Raw genomic sequence first — 15,104 nt, forward strand, 5'->3', positions numbered from 1 at the left:
AGAATACATTGAAGGACACTTGCGGCATGTTAATGCAATAATTTGGGGGGAATTCAGTTGAACTAAGTCAGTTGAATTTTTTATTTTTTTTATCATGTGTAATCATGCATTAAGATGAACATAAACACAACCATTACATACGGATAGACAGATAGATAATGACGGACGGATAAATAGATTCATTCATTCAAAATAAAATAAAGTCCAGCAGCTTTGTTTCATCTGTTTTGTACTGTACTTATCCAACCACATCTACCACCTTTTGTAGTGTCTTGCAGTGTAATGATATGAGTACACAATTAATATTAAGATAAAGACTACCACCAACCACTAGGTGGCGGCACCTGTAACCAATTGTATACTTACTAGATATATGCGTTATTAGAATAAGACGATGATAAGCCATGCTTGAGTTACTAGCACACGAGTTACAACAATAAAGCCATGTTCCTAAAGTCAAGTTCTGATTAATGAAGAAACATTACATTGCAGCACTGGCATCTACTGTCGAAAACAGCAAACATGCCTGCTGTCAGCAAAATTAGCCTACCCACTGCATCTACAGCCAACACAGTCTCACTCCGAGAACGTCAAATACCGACTGTTGGCAAAGGCACTTTAGCGTCGGTGACTGACAGGAAAGGTACCCTTTGCCGTCGGTCGGTGACGGGAAAGGTACCCTTCGGCGTCTTCTGCCGACGGCATGGGGGGTGCCTCACTATGTCTCTAATATACGCTGTGAGCATCTTTCCTATTGGATAGTTTTTAGGATATCTTTCTGTGAAAATGGCGGACATACTTTTTATTCTGGGTGGAAAATATGATATTTTAGCATAGTTACACCATTAAAAGTGTTTATGTAAACATTTTTAGCGAGAAATGTGCATTTTACTTTCATAATCGTTGTTCGGCGAATGTGAGGGATGTTTGGTTTGATAGTTATGACGAACAATATTTCATTCGTCTCCACATAATTATAATAACATGGTTGATATGATGTTACTGAAACCAGCAGCTCGCATGCCGTTTAAATCATGGGTATAAAACCATTGTCATTGCTGGTTATGTAAGGGATAATGTATAGAACGCCGGCCATTATCGGGCGATAATGGCCAGCGTACAGGCATCCCGGGCTCACGAAAATAGGTGACACTGTCACGTTATTTAATCTATTGAAACGTGGAATCAGGTACACGTATTTTCTAAATGTTTGAAGCACAATTTTCAAACTCATGCATATCAATTGGAAGTATTTGTCGTGATTTGTCACTAAGCACGACTTCCATCTAAGGTTCTGTCCGGGAGCGTTCTCCCTATTGTCCCTTAAGGAGCTCCGTACAGAACATTTATTGTTAAAAATTGTTTGTGATAACTAAGAATATGACAGCTTTTGGCCACCCAGTCTCACCAATATGCGTACAGATCGCACGGTTTGACACTTTCAAAATGTGTGCAGTACATACGCCAAATGACCATTTCGCGTGCATATGATACGCAAAACCCAGCATTAACTACTGTGGAGGGCGGATACGTCCATTTCGCGTGCATATGATACGCAAAACCCAGCATTAACTGAATGGGAAATGCAATATTTTAGGACAGATTCACCATTAAACGTGTTTCTAATGACATTTCCAGCGAGAAATGTACTTTTTCCTTGAATAATCTTCAGCCAGTGAATGTGTATGATCTTTATTAATCTTTATTATCTGAATGGGAAATGCAATATTTTAGGACCGATTCACCGTTAAACGTGTTTCTAATAACATTTCTAGCGAGAAATATACTTTTTACTTGCATAATCTTCAGTCAGTGATTGTGTCTGATCTTTAGTTTTATAGTTATTAGGAAGATTTTATCGGCTCGCTCGCATGTTTCAACAACGTCAGGTTGTTAGGGACGCTGCTTTCGCTAAACTAGAAACTCACGTGTTTCCTGCGTTTGTGTTATTAAACCGTTACTTTTTGTAACTTTTAATGATATCATCTTGTTAGAAACACGTATATCTGAGAGCCAACCCAGTCGCCAAAAGCATACGTTGACAGTGTACGTTTTCGTGAACACTGGATTATGTCGCATTTCAACATAAAATAGCGTGTTATACACACACACACACACACACACACACTGCAAATAAATAAATAAATACTAAGGCAGAATAAAGAATAAATTCATTCATTATCATTCAACTTCAACATGTGTTATTACACTCTAAAAAATGATTCATGAGGTTAGTGGGTAAAACTTAAAGTGAAGAACATTTTTGCCATAATAAAATTAAGTTTGTTGCATGAACATGTATTATTGAGTTGTCAACTTATTTTGATATGTTTTTCAAACTGAAAAAATAGAAATCTGTCTCAGCTTAATAATGTATGTATTTTCAACAAACAGTCTTGATTTAACCTGACAATGAATAAGTATTAAGTTGGTGAAACTTGAAAATCTGGTGACCAAGCAAGCTGAGGGACTGAGATGGCGGCGGTGACACTTGATCCTAAATCAAGCAGCATAGTACATGTCTATTCCAGACCACCACGGAGAGAAGCACATTGAGCAAAGGTACGTACAAAGTAGCCTATTTTTAATTTTAAAGCAACAGCTATCAAACCACAGCACATACTGCATAAAGTTCGTTGTCACATGACACTACATCTGTGAAATTAACAGAGCTAGTGAAATTAACGTTACAGCTTGCCCTAGCTAATTTGAACATTTGAAAAGATGGATTATAGCTATCTATAGTCTTACAAGTTAGCTTGCCCGTTAGTTTGGCCATTTGAAATGTTTGAATTCATTTTGGCTAGATGGCATCTTCCAAATTATGACTCTTTGCTAATTTGGAGTTATTAAAGGTGACTTGTAGCTATCGTGTGTCTTCAAACGTTTTGTGTCACCGTCTGTAGACTGGCTCGTAGGCTAGAACACATAGCGATATATCATTTGTTAGCATTAGCAGGCTAGCTAGTGTTTGCATATGTTTGATTTTTGGTCGTCCTAATTAAGCATTGGAAATTTAATGGAGGTTTATGGGCCATTATACATTCTTAGCTAAACCTGAACATAGACCAACATTACTTTTGTTTTAACTGGAGAAGTTTGGGGAATATTCGGTATCCATGTAAAACCACACAGAGCTCAGTCTCTTCTCCACTCACACAGCGCCTACGCGGCCAGACTAGCTAGCAACCCACAGTCCCAGCCAGACCCAAGTAGCCGCGTTTACATGGACACATCTATGCCGCATAGATTTCTATGCGGCATAGAAAATGGTCATGTATACGCCTCATTCGGAATACAATTATCTGTTCGGCATAGATTCTATGCCGAATAGAATAGGTGGTGTAGTCCGTTTTAAATCGCCATTTATACACTTAGTCCGCATAGATTGGGGTTTAACTTAGAGCAGCCGCAGTAGTCCACTGAGCTCCGTCGGTACTTTTAAGCACACCGAACTTCACCGCTGTCAAGGAAAGTGGATTTATTGCCTGATTCACGTCTTTGTTATCACTCCGTAAAAGTAGTCCGGTAAGCGTGTCCGGTTGCTAAGCGACGGGACATGGGTGTTTATTAATGAGGCGTCCGTAAAACTGTAAATGAGTAGGCTACTACTAGTACTTTTGCAGGCTCAACGTTAAAATACTTCTTAACTTAGAGAGATGGCAGCTGCAGTAGTGCGCAATTGGACCTTCGAGGATTCCTGGTCACTAAATTCCCGTAAGACCACTCTCTCCCACCAGTCTTGGCTGCGGACTCGCATCCAACTTCCTCTTGTTTGCGGCGGAGCATAGGGTAAATATAAAGATCTGACGAGAAATTGACGGAGCAGGCAGAGAAAAGCTCTCTCCTGCTGTGCTTTCATTAAAATCAAATTTAAAATCCCCGATAGTGATAAGACATCCATTATGTCGCCGCCGGTCCAGAGACGTGTCAGGTGTGCGCGAGAGACATAACGGACACTTTTGTTACTGCCATGTATACAGTACATTCGGAAAACACATTTTAGGAACAGATCTATGCCGCATAGAAATCTATGCGGCATAGATCTGCCATGTGATGGGAAAAATAACCTGCTGAGTACATCACATGTACATTACAAATATAGCTAACTCCTACCCTAGCCTGATGAGCACATCACATGGCAGTCACATTACAATATAGTCAACTTTTAACACATAACACAAACATGATAATATAGTCAGGTCAAGGCCAGAGCCAAGGCCCCATTTCCCAAGCAGGCAAATGGTAGACACTCAGACAATGCACCAGTCATCCTCAAGAACGTGAGAGCCACATTAAATTATCACACAGGAGACACTTCGGGGGGGGCGCTCCCCCGTTTTAATTTATCACACAGGAGACATTTCGAAGCTCTCCCCCGTTAGGAGGAACACAAGGGATACACATGCATATACTAGGGCCTGGAAGCCAAGGTCAAGCAAAAACACACAGAACCACACACACCTCAAACGCACACACCTCATCGAGAGGAGGATACAGCATAAGACTGTATCACACAGGGACTCAGGACCTTCTTCTGAAGCAGACCTTCCACGGAGGCGAAGCTCTGGACGAACCATCAGCGCTGATTAGGGACTTAGACATATTCGATTTCTCACGCTTTATGACTCTGTATAACCGTTGCCACTTTACTTAATAAATCCAAGGTCCTCGTGCCGACAGACTTTATTACCTCTCCGTCTCATTTTATCTGGTCCAGTAACTAGACAGACCGTTTTTCCCCTCAATTTGGTGACCCCGACGTGATCTTTCGTCGAATTGAATCGCAATTGGGAAACGAGAGACGGAGAGCGGCACGACCTCGGGACCCCGGAGCACCGGACCGATTCCTGCAGTCTCACCTCGCGTACGCCCAACAAAAGGTAGGCAGAACCTGTTGATAAAATCCAAACTCTGCATAGTTATATAGGAACCACATTAGGAGGTGAGACTGTGAGAGCGGTTCGCTACGGGATATCTCGTGGGGACGAATAGGACTGCATCCCAGCATTTCCCCATAAACCCGATAGACCCTGAACGCGTGACACATCGAATATCGGCTCGTTGCATGGTGAAGGAATACCCACGAGACCATAGGGCCTATAAGAATCGGGCATAGTGATACAAGACTACCGATGGCCAAGTAATGGATGTGTAATAAATAAACCGGCGTTTTAAAGAGGGTTAGGGTCCCCACCGGCGTTTTAAAGAGGGTTAGGGTCCCCACCGGCGTTGTAAAGAGGGTTAGGGTCCCCACCGGCGTTTTAAATAGGGTTAGGGTCCCCACCGGCGTTTTAAAGAGGGTTAGGGTCCCCACCGGCGTTTTAAAGAGGGTTAGGGTCCCCACCGGCGTCTTAAAGAGGGTTAGGGTCCCCACCGGCGTCTTAAGAGGGTTAGGGTCCCCACCGGTGTCTTAAGAGGGTTAGAGTCCCCTTCTTTGTTTGTGTATTAAATAATTATTTGTGGTAAGAAGGTTAGAGTCCTTTATCAGGGTTAGAGTCCCTTTGCAGAGGAAACGGTATGCCTGGAGCATGAGTGGCACCCAGAGGAAAAAGGTAAATGAGAATAAGATAAACTAGGCTCGTTGCGTGGTGAAAGAACACCCTCGAGGCCTAAGGCTCGCCGCCCTTGATAAGTGAAACGGAGGTGCCCGAAGAAGCACAACGATTTCTTGGCCATATATTCATTGCATATGCGGGGACAGACACCTGAACTGACGCAGACTAGGGATAGCAGAGACCTCTCACCCCCACCTTCACGACCAGAGAGACAGTGTGTGTATGCGCGTGAGAGAGAGAGACAGAATGAGAGGAGCCGTGTGTGAAGTCAGTGTGAATGTGCGTTTGTGAGAGAGATAGCAAGGAGAGATAGCAAGGAGAGCTAAAGTCGGAGGACGATCGAGAGGGACCATTTTCCCTCTAGTCAGTTGGAGGTAGCGATAGAGTGCGTGTTTTTCTAACAATGAACGGTTGTTTCAGGACCACGAGAAGGGACTCTGTATAGTTTTCAGGCCCAGAGTGTAATCCCCTTTCCCATATGTGTAGTCCTCCCATTTGAGGTCCCCGTCCATCATATTTGAAGTCCTCTACTCCACCTCATGTTGTAGTTCCCTTCCCTAGAATTGTATGGAAGTTAGAACCTGTGAGGGTGTTTTGGTTCGGCCTGACGAGGCCTGTACCAATTTCGGTGGTCAGCTTCGTAGTTTTGTGTATATAGAAATTTGGAAAGGGGAGCAGTATTAAGTTATTTATAATAAAGTGAAAAGTTATTTGTGAATGAAGGGACAGAAGGATCTTTTTGTGTGTGAGAGATAGTTATTAGGCCTTGTTCCATGATGGGGAGTTCAGGATGTTGCATTCCAGGCTTATCTTTTAACAGTCCTAGGTGCTCCTTGACCCTAAGGGGAGAGAGGAAGAATAAGAGAGAGAACACATTTCACCCCCATTTGTCGACCTACACCATTAAGGCAGTACAGAGAGACACACTAACACACAGTACAGAGAAAGGAAATAGAGAGTGTGTTCAACTGAAAGCGTGTGGTGGCCATACGCCATAAAATTCCACATATCCAAGGAATACAGGTAGAGCTCTGTTGAGTTTTCAGGCTTTGATAAATTTGTAGTTCCCCGTCTGCCATGTTTGAAGTTCTCTGTAGTCTCTGTCCATAGGTTTCACCTGAACAACCCCTCTGCTGGCCGAGAAAAGGAACTACCACTGGTTTCTCCCACACCCAGCCCCCGGAGCACGCGCGCTCTCAAGGCGTTATGGCCGCACCCAACGTGGGAGGGAGACACGCAGAGAGAGAGAGAAGCCACATTCCACCCTTATCTGTTGTCTTGCACCAAACAGCACCCCGTACTGAGGAGGGAGAGAGAGCGTGTTCTCCTGAAGGAGGGAGAGAGTCACAGGGAGACACACAGTGGATATTCACATTATGGCTAATTTGTTTAGTTTTAGTTTTGTTTTTTGTCTTCCTAGGACAACAGTTATCATTCATGATGATGAACATCGAAGTTCATGAGGAGGTTATAAGGACAATAACGTTGATACTGTTGTGTTCACAGCAGTTTGCTGTGTTTTTTCCACCTCCTGGGTCTGCCACTCCTCCTGTCTGTCTCACTTCACACCTGGACCTATTCTGCAATCATGCTCACCTGGTCTTCATCTCCAATCAACTCCCCTTCATAAACCCTTGGATTCCCTGCTGTCGGTGCCAGATCGTACTACGCACTACTGTGGTAATGATACACGCCTGGCTCTAGTATTTGTGTTACCTCGCTCTCACTCTCTCGTTTTTTGTAGTTTTTTGTCCACGACTCAACTCTGTTTTCCTCTGCCTGCAGTTATCCGGATCCCTCACTCCAGCTCGCCTGCTTCGCTCCTTCCCCGGCAACCTCATCCAATACCCGCCTCCTCGCCTCGTTCAATAAACCCTTTTTCCTTCAACTCAACTTCGTCTCCGTCTGCTCTTGGGTTCAGCATCGTTTAACCATAACAGAACGATCTGGCCAAGATGGACCCAGCGGACATTGACAGCATCCGTGGAGCTCTCGCCGCCCAGGGCGCTCTGGTTGCTGAGCACAGCAACGCCCTCCGGGAAGCTATGGAAGCCTTTAAGAGTCTCGCTACCCGTGTCACACAGATGGGCGCACAATTGGACTTGCTGGTTCCCCCCGCCACTTTGCCTCCACTGCCTGTGGCGCCTCCGCCTGACCCCACTCTCTCGGCACACCTGCCACGGGCTCGTGAGCCTCTCATTCCTGCCCCTGAGCGCTACGCTGGGGACATGGGTACGTGCAGAGCTTTTTTGATCCAGTGCTCCTTAGTTTTCAGTCAGCAGCCCCTCAGCTACCCCACTGAAAGAGCTAAGATCGCTTTTGTTATCGGGTCACTTAAGGGCAATGCTTTAGCATGGGCTTCAGCTTTATGGGAAAGTGATTCCCCAGTTAATGAGAACTTTGGCCTTTTTGTAGCTGAAATGAGGAAGCTTTTGATCACCCCAGTGGAGGGAGGGGACGTTGCCAAGCGGCTAATTTCCTTGCGTCAGGGCTCCCGTAGCGTAGCCGAGTTTTCCGTCGAGTTCAGGAAATATGCAGCCAGGTCGGGCTGGAACGACAAGTCTTTACGTGGGCTTTTTGTTTCTGGTCTCTGTGAGTCTATTAAGGATGAGCTGGCTACCAGGGAGGAGGCCGACACTCTCGACGAACTGATCTCCCTTTCCATTCGGCTGGATAATCGCCTACGTGAGCGGTGTAGGGAGAGGACAGGCAGTTCCGTGCCCACGGTACTCGCTACTTCACGTCTTCCACACTTCCCGAGAGCTGCTCTCCCTGCCCCCGTGACACGTGCTGTCACTGAAGAGGAGCCCATGCAGCTGGGGCGCACTCGTCTCACCCAAGCGGAGCGGCTTCATCGGATTAGGACCGGAGTGTGTCTGTACTGTGCCCTGCCCGGGCATCTCATCTCCACCTGTCCGTCACTGCCAAAAGACCGGGCTCAGCAGTGAGACTCGGGGCCCTGCTGAGCCACGCCCCGTCCGTCCCCGTTCCTCTCTCTTCACGCCCGCTGCTGGATGCTACTCTTCTGTTCCTCGGTCGTTCCCTTCCAGTATCGGTCCTTGTGGATTCGGGAGCGGATGAGAATTTCATCGACGCCGGTTTCGCATCTCAGGTTGGCATCATTTTTTGAACAGTTACCCTCTCCCCTAAATGCTAACGCCTTAGATGGCCGCCACCTGGCCCTTATTACTCATCGTACTAAGCCCCTTGAATTAATTGTTTCTGGTAATCACCATGAAACACTTCAGTTTCATGTCATCCGGTCTCCCCTTACTTCCCTGGTCCTGGGTCATCCCTGGCTCAAGCGGCACAACCCCCATTGCGACTGGTCTTCGGGCAAGGTGGTGAATTGGAGCACTTTCTGTCATTCCACCTGCCTTCAGTCTGCCCTGTCTCCAGCAGGGGGAGGTGTTTCCTCGCCCCATGTACCCCCCGACCTCTCCTTGGTTCCCCCAACCTATCATGACCTAGGAGAGGTGTTTAGCAAGTGTCGTGCGCTCACCCTGCCTCCTCATCGCCCCTATGACTGCCCCATTGATCTCCTCCCCGGCGCCCCTTTGGCCAGTAGTCGCCTGTATAATTTGTCCCGTCCTGAGAGGGAGGCCATGGAGAAGTACATCAAGGAGTCCCTTTCGGCCGGCATCATAAGACCCTCCTCTTCTCCTGTTGGTGCAGGGTTCTTTTTTGTCTCCAAGAAGGACAAGTCTCTTCGTCCATGCATCGACTTCAGGGGACTCAACAACATCACAATCAAGAACAAGTATGCCCTACCCCTCATCAGTTCCGCATTCGAGCCACTGCAGGGCGCTACAGTCTTCTCGAAATTGGACCTACGCAATGCCTACCACCTGGTGCGTATCCGTGAAGGGGATGAGTGGAAGACTGCTTTTAACACCCCCCTCGGCCACTTTGAATACCTTGTCATGCCCTTCGGTCTCACTAATGCCCCTGCCGTGTTCCAGAACCTTGTAAACGACGTCCTCCGGGATTTTCTCAACCGCTCAGTTTTTGTCTATATAGACGACACACTTATTTTTTCTCGCAACCAGGAGGAGCACTGCCAGCACGTCCGACAAGTTCTTCAGCGGCTGTTGGAGAACAAACTATTTGTGAAGGCCGAGAAGTGCGAGTTCAGTGTCACCTCTGTATCCTTCCTTGGGTTCATCATAGAGAGCGGACAAGTGAGGACCTGTCCTGAGAAGGTCAGTGCTGTGACAGACTGGCCCATTCCCAATTCTCGCAAGAAACTGCAGCAGTTTCTTGGGTTTGCAAATTTCTACCGGAGGTTCATCCGTAATTACAGCAGGGTTGCAGCCCCTCTCACTCGTCTCACCTCTCCTGCCCTCCCGTTTGCCTGGACACCTGGGGCGGAGACTGCCTTCTCTGACCTCAAAAGACTTTTCTCGTCTGCCCCCATTCTCATCCAACCTGACCCCTCCAGGCAATTCATCGTGGAGGTCGATGCGTCTGACACGGGGGTGGGGGCGGTCCTGTCCCAGCGCTCTGCCTCTGACGAGAAGATTCATCCCTGCGCGTTCTTCTCTCGCCGGCTTGTACCTGCTGAGCGCAACTATGATGTGGGTAACAGAGAGCTGCTGGCTGTGAAACTGGCGTTGGAGGAATGGCGACATTGGCTTGAGGGGGCAGAACAACCGTTCGTGGTTTGGACCGACCACAAGAACTTGTCCTACATCCAGACAGTGAAGCGCCTTAATTCCCGCCAAGCCCGTTGGTCCCTGTTTTTTGGGCGCTTTAATTTCACCCTCACCTACCGTCCCGGTTCTCGTAACGTCAAACCTGACGCCCTCTCTCGTCAGTTTAACACTGAGAACGCACCAGCCCTCCCTGACACTATCCTCTCTCCTTCCAGCTTCAAGATCGCTGCCGTCACCTGGGAGATCGAGTCCCTCATCCGGGAGGCCCAAGTCGCTGAACCAGATCCGGGTAACGGTCCTCCTAACCGTCTCTTCGTCCCCAGTGCGGTTCGCTCCCAAGTCCTGGTGTGGGGCCACACATCGCGCTTTGCCTGTCATCCTGGTGTGGTCCGCACCCTGTCCCTCCTGAAGAGGAATTTTTGGTGGCCAGCGATGGACGCTGACACCCGGGCGTTCGTGCTTGCCTGCACGGTTTGTGCTCAGGCCAAGTCTTCCCATCAAGCTCCTGCTGGTTTGTTACGTCCCCTTCCTGTTCCTGGTCGGCCCTGGTCTCACATCGGCCTTGACTTTGTGACTGGCCTTCCTCCTTCTAAGGGCCAAACTGTTATACTAACTGTTGTTGACAGATTTTCGAAGGCAGTTCACTTCATTGCCCTTCCCAAGCTCCCAACTGCCACTGAGACTGCCCAGCTGCTGGTGCAGCATGTCGTCCGCCTCCACGGGATTCCCACTGACCTCGTCTCCGACCGTGGTCCCCAATTCATCTCCCAGGTTTGGAAGGCCTTCTGCCGAGCGCTTGGAGCCTCTGTCAGCCTGTCTTCTGGATACCAACCACAGACTAATGGGCAGGCTGAGAGAGCTAACCAGGACCTAGGAACCGCACTTCGTTGTGTGGCTGCGCGCAACCCCTCTGCGTGGAGCGACCATCTCTCCTGGATCGAGTATGCCCACAATTCCATGGCCTGTGCGGCCACCGGCATGTCCCCATTCGAATGTTCCCTGGGGTACCAGCCACCCTTGTTTCCCGCCCAGGAGGATGACATCTCCGTCCCCTCGGTTCAACACCATCTCCGCCGTTGCCGCAAGATATGGAGGGACGCACGCTCCGCTCTGCTGCGCTCCGCTGAGCAGAACCGGCGCATTGCCGACCGCCACCGGGCTCCTGCTCCTGCCTATCGGGTGGGTCAACAGGTGTGGTTGTCCTCCAAGGATCTCCCCTTACAGACTGGCTCCAAGAAGTTACCCCTCGTTTTGTGGCCCTTTCCCTATTGTTTCGGTCATCAACCCTCAGCTGTCACACTCAAGCTGCCTCCAGCCATGCGCGTTCACCCCACCTTCCATGTCTCACGCCTTAAGCCAGTCTCCGTCTGCCCCCTCTCCCCCCCGGCCATTCCCCCCCCTCCTCCCCGTTTGATTGACGACCACCCTGCTTACACCGTCCGGCGGTTGCTGGACATTCGTCGTCGGGGCAGGGGGTATCAGTACCTCGTGGATTGGGAGGGTTATGGGCCTGAGGAAAGGAGCTGGGTTTCGCGGGGTCTCATCCTCGACCTCTCCCTCATCCGTGACTTCCATCTGGCTCACCCAGAGAGGCCTAGGCCGCCTAGAGTGTCCGTTGAGGGGAGGGTACTGTTGTGTTCACAGCAGTTTGCTGTGTTTTTTCCACCTCCTGGGTCTGCCACTCCTCCTGTCTGTCTCACTTCACACCTGGACCTATTCTGCAATCATGCTCACCTGGTCTTCATCTCCAATCAACTCCCCTTCATAAACCCTTGGATTCCCTGCTGTCGGTGCCAGATCGTACTACGCACTACTGTGGTAATGATACACGCCTAGTATTTGTGTTACCTCGCTCTCACTCTCTCATTTTTTGTAGTTTTTTGTCCACGACTCAACTCTGTTTTCCTCTGCCTGCAGTTATCCGGATCCCTCACTCCAGCTCGCCTGCTTCGCTCCTTCCCCGGCAACCTCATCCAATACCCGCCTCCTCGCCTCGTTCAATAAACCCTTTTTCCTTCAACTCAACTTCGTCTCCGTCTGCTCTTGGGTTCAGCATCGTTTAACCATAACAGATACTTTAATAGGACAACAGTGATGCTAAACTAATGCAATTGGACTAAAGAAGGTGTTGCTATTAACTAAGTGATTAATATTATTTTCACACAGGAAAGAATAATTGAATAAATATGGATATGATAAAGATGAGAATAATAATAAAAAAATAAAACGTAATATTGATAAACTGTACAAGCAGGACAACACCTATTAAAATATGGGGTATATCTCTTTGGTCAAGGATGACAGGTGGATTAGCGCTACATCTGCTGGGAAGGGATCCTACATGCTATGTTGTCAATTTGGATTCGGAAGTAGTGGGTTTACCTTTCAAATGCCACTACTGCTGCTGCAACACTTTAATAATTTTAACTCTGATAAATGACTTTTTGTTTTATAGTTTCCCTGAGGTGTATTCATTACGCACACACTTGGCTGCATAGGGCAGTTGGGGCTGAAGACTCTGTCTCCATCCCTCCACTTTGCGATCTATACCACCATATGGGTGGGGATTGATTGTATCTTCCAGGTACGGCATCCTGCAGCGAGCCAGTATGGAAGGCTGGTTAGCCAACGACGGGTAAGATCCCACCTTGACACCCGGGACGACCTAAGGCAGGCACAGTCACGATTACTTGGCAGAGTCGCTGTGGGCACTGGCTCACTTGATCATGAAGTGACGAGCTGCAACAATCATAGGAAGTGCTAGGTGGGGTGTAGGGTGTAGGAGGAACAGGAGTCAGATATGTCAGCTCTTGCAGCAGAGGTGGTCTTGGAACGGGGCATGTCGCGTTTTATTTAATTTTACCTTTGTGGTATAGAAGCCCACTAACACATGTACGTTTTTCGGATTAGTGCATGACTTTGGAACAGCGTGGTTTCAGGCGGCTGATGGTAAACCCACCCATACTGGTTCGATTTCCCTTCCCAAAAGATTGGCTTTAATTTGCTGATGGTTAAGGTTAGACGTTTCGACGTTGGTTGCACCAACGGCGTTCTTAGATTTGCTTATCATTTAATGCGCATGGTTTTGACCATTGTGCAAGGGGGGAGGTATTGAGGAGAATTAGGAAAAATTTTGAAAACAAGGTTTTTCTTCACCATACTTGCAAACAATGATTGACATCCAGCTAAATGAGTGTGAAATATTTGAAAAAACAGTGTTCAACAGATGGGTAGAAGCAGTCCCATCAGAAGACCAAAGTGCGGCTACGGTAATCAAGGTTCTGACTAGAGAAGTCATGCCAAGGTTTGGAATTCCGTCACAAATTAGCTCAGGCGATAGGGCAGTGTTTATTCAGAAAACACTCAAACGAGTGATTTAACATCTGCATGTCAAACAAAGACTAGTCTGTGTCTACAATCCTCAAACCACAAGGTATGGTGGAGAGAGGAATGGGACGCTTAAGACAAAGATTAACAAAATTAAATTAGAGTACTAAATTAAAGGACTAATGCACTACGACTGACACTAATGAGTTATCGCATGAAACTAACAGAACAACGCATCTAACCCCGCATGAAATGCTTAAGGGTCGACCCATGCCTTCACTTAACATTCGAGGGTCCCAAAAGGGACTTCCATTAGAGTAATTAGAAATAGAATTAAGGAAAATATGTTTGAACATCTAACTGTTGTACATAAGTTTGTAATTCCAGCAAGAGAAACACAAAGTTCCAGGGCCAGAGGAGGAGCCAGATGCAGACACGCCCGAAGCCGACCAACCCAAGGATGATGCAATCAGATTTCGGCAGGGATGGATGGAGAGCCCAGTGAGCGATGGGCACTACAGGTGCAGCGGGTGCCGTCCAGGCTTACCTGGGGATCGAGTATACACCGGGGAGTTTGGACGAGGGACCACCAGAGGGGCCCGACCTGATCTGGCTGGAGAACATAGAATAGACCCCCTGCACCATTGTCCAAGAGCCCCAACCCACACCCCCCTCCCCCCCCGCCTGTGACGTGCTCGTACCCCTAATAAGTAAAAGTCGTCTTGCGACGACTTGAGGGGGATATGTTGGGAAAAATAACCTGCTGAGTACATCACATGTACATTACAAATATAGCTAACTCCTACCCTAGCCTGATGAGCACATCACATGGCAGTCACATTACAATATAGTCAACTTTTAACACATAACACAAACATGATAATATAGTCAGGTCAAGGCCAGAGCCAAGGCCCCATTTCCCAAGCAGGCAAATGGTAGACACTCAGACAATGCACCAGTCATCCTCAAGAATGTGAGAGCCACATTAAATTATCACACAGGAGACACTTCGGGGGGGGCGCTCCCCCGTTTTAATTTATCACACAGGAGACATTTCGAAGCTCTCCCCCGTTAGGAGGAACACAAGGGATACACATGCATATACTCAACCCGGTCTCACGAAAAGTCGTGACACTGTCACGTTATTTAATCTATTGAAACGTGATCAGGATCACGTATTTTCAAAATGTTCGTGTTTTAAAGCACAAATTTCCGGCCGTGGTGCAAACAATATTATTCAAGAGTTATAATCAGGCCCAACACATCAATATTAGTGACAACCCATTAAATACGATATGATTTCTAGATGTCATGGCAACGTCCGCTCGCGACACTGGACTTGCGAGGCGTCGACGCGGACTTTCATTCACATAACCAAAAACAAGACAGTAGATGGCTAGATAAAATAAACATCAAGACATACAGCGCACCTGCATTTAATATATCCGTGAATTGTCACAATTTCTCAGAATCAAAGGTGAAAGTAGAAACGGGTGGCCTAAAGCTGTCATATTGTTCACAGACAAGTTTAAGTAGAAATGGGTGGCCAAAAGCTGTCATATTG

General features: G+C 47.6%; 2 long non-coding RNA genes across 2 annotated transcripts; both read left to right on the plus strand.

Moving 5' to 3' along the window:
• Nucleotides 1-6,795: 6,795 nt before the first annotated feature.
• On the plus strand, nt 6,796-7,451 carry LOC115556102 (uncharacterized). Its single transcript, XR_003978939.1, has 2 exons — nt 6,796-7,238; nt 7,344-7,451. It is a non-coding gene; the product is annotated as an uncharacterized LOC115556102 (long non-coding RNA).
• Nucleotides 7,452-11,582: 4,131 nt separating this feature from the next.
• LOC115556120 (uncharacterized) lies at nt 11,583-12,238 on the plus strand. The gene is made up of 2 exons (XR_003978940.1): nt 11,583-12,031; nt 12,131-12,238. It is a non-coding gene; the product is annotated as an uncharacterized LOC115556120 (long non-coding RNA).
• Nucleotides 12,239-15,104: the final 2,866 nt, after the last annotated feature.

This window comes from Gadus morhua, chromosome 12 (genome assembly GCF_902167405.1).
Source record: "Gadus morhua chromosome 12, gadMor3.0, whole genome shotgun sequence".
Lineage (NCBI taxonomy): Eukaryota > Metazoa > Chordata > Actinopteri > Gadiformes > Gadidae > Gadus > Gadus morhua.